This window comes from Tupaia chinensis, unplaced genomic scaffold (assembly GCF_000334495.1).
Source record: "Tupaia chinensis unplaced genomic scaffold, TupChi_1.0 Scaffold000039_1, whole genome shotgun sequence".
Classification (NCBI taxonomy): Eukaryota; Metazoa; Chordata; class Mammalia; order Scandentia; family Tupaiidae; genus Tupaia; species Tupaia belangeri.
In genome coordinates, this window is record NW_006159494.1 from 1249010 (window position 1) to 1251095 (window position 2086).

General features: G+C 52.6%; 1 protein-coding gene across 1 annotated transcript in view; it reads right to left on the reverse strand.

Annotated features, from left to right (window-relative positions):
- MSMO1 (methylsterol monooxygenase 1) overlaps positions 1-275 on the reverse strand; it is a 20085-nt gene extending 19810 nt beyond the window's left edge. Inside the window, exon 1 of the mRNA XM_006140660.3 lies at positions 174-275. The gene's annotated coding sequence lies outside the window, so the exon portion shown is untranslated. The remainder of the gene's footprint in view (positions 1-173) is intronic.
- Between the last annotated feature and the right edge of the window lie 1811 nt (positions 276-2086).

A 2086-nucleotide genomic window follows, 5' to 3' on the forward strand; every position in this document is an offset into this window, starting at 1 on the left:
CTGACGCTTCCCCCCCACCCGCCGGCCGCCTCCACCCGTACGGATACTCGCGCTGCGTCCCGCCCCGCGCGCATCAAGCCCTGACTCCGGTGTCCCCGAACCCGCGGCGCACCAGGTCGGAGTCCCCGGGTTCCGCGTTCCATACACACAAGCAGCCCTGCGGGTCGACTCACCTGGACCGCCTCGAGAGGACTGCGCCCTGGCTCGCCCAGTTTAGACTGAGGCCTTGGAACCGGCCTTTTTGGGCTCAGGATGGGTGGAGCCGAGGGAGCGAGACGGTTCCTCCTGTTATGATTGGCCTGCGAGGGCTCCCGCTCCGCCTCCTCGGCACGGTGATTGGTCTGCGTCGTTGTCGGCACCGTGTGACTCACACGAACAAATTCCTGACGGTCCTAGCGATTGGCTCCGCGGATGGAGTGAGTATAGTGAGACCCCGGCGTCCAGCCAGTGGTTGGCGCCGCCGCGCGCCTGGAGGGAAGCGGGAGAGCGCGTGACGGCGTGAGGGGGCGGGGACAGATCGACGCTTGCGCCGCCGCCAGGAGTTGCCTTGACGACCGCCCGCCCCCTCCGCCCTGCCCAGTGGTTTTGCAACAGCGCGAGTGTGGACAAGAAAGAAGCCTCCGTCTCAGGATTTGGTTTCAGTTGTTAACTGAACATGGTGTAAGTGAATTTTACGTTATGTTTTGTGTGTCCAGCCAGTTCGCCTTTCTGTCGTATATATTTTAGGTTTAGAACTTTCTTCTGCCTTCTTTCCTCCAGCCCAGGTATCCTTTAAGAAATCCCTATATACTGAAAACTTGTAATGCAGTCTAACTCTTGCAACAAGCAGAGAGCGCGCGCCAAGTACCCGCATCTAGCAGATGAGAAAATAGTGGTTAATAAAAGGATAGCAAATGATGGACGTCACTTGATGGCTGCTCCCCGGGCGCTAAAGCCTTAACCTCAAACTGTCGGCTGAGAATTCCCAGGTATGGTCCGTGCAGTGCGGTCTCCGTGCAGGGCATGAGCCAGGAGACGGGGTGGAGGCTTGACTCTTGTCCTTGTCTACAGCTCTGGGCTCGTTTCATGTCATCTTCCTACGCTAAAATATTGTACAGATGATGTGATGTCAGACCTCACATTCTCTTAGGGCTAATGAAGCCCTCCCCTCCCTTGTTTTTGTTTTTCTCAGCTTTACTAAGATATAAGTAATAATACTTGTATTTCTGGTGTACGACGCTGTATTTTGGTACTTGTTTGCATTACGTGAAGACCCTTTCTATACAGTTTCTGGAAACAGCACTGTCTTTTTCTCCTCCGTGCCTTTGCTCAGATGGGCTCTTCTGGAAAAATCAGCTGTTCCCTCCCGTCCCTATCAGTTCAGGTAATATCTCCTTGAGGCTAGTGCCACTTGAGAGGCATCTCTCTCAAGAAGTCCAGTGCAACCTCTTACTCTGTTACAATCCCACGCATCTGGCACACAAATTGTCGAGTATCCTGGCAGAGAGGTCAGCATGAAATGGAAAGAAATAAGACCTCTTAGTTTGACAGGAGACCGAGGCCTGTCTTTAGGACGCTGCATAGGACGGTGGGACTGTGCCCCGATCCCCGACTTCAAGACTTAAACAGACATTCCTCCAGCCGCTGAGTACTAGCAGGGGCCACTCTTCCCTAGGCACACCCCCTTTTCCAGCGGCAGCTTGAGCCCAGCGACTGATTGATGCAGTAGACCCGTCCCATTTAGGGACTACTTTGTTTGGCACCCAGCTCTAGAGCTCCCTCTCCTAGAGGCTGAGGCTGTGTGATAGTATTGCAGCCCAACTTTACCTCGACCCAAACTGCTGGCTCTTGCTTGCTCAAGTAAGCATCCAAGAGCATGCGCTATAGGCTCAGATTAAATAGGCTTGTTACCACCAGTGTGCTCGTGGGTCAATTATCTACCTTCTCTGAGTTTTATTTGGTACCTCTGCATTATAAAAATACCCACATCTCAAGAGTGCTGTGATGACTGAGATAATGTATATTAAGCTCAGTTTCTTGCATAGGCGAAGTGCTCATTAAATGTTATTAGTCCTAATTTAGAACTGTACCACACTGGATAGATTTT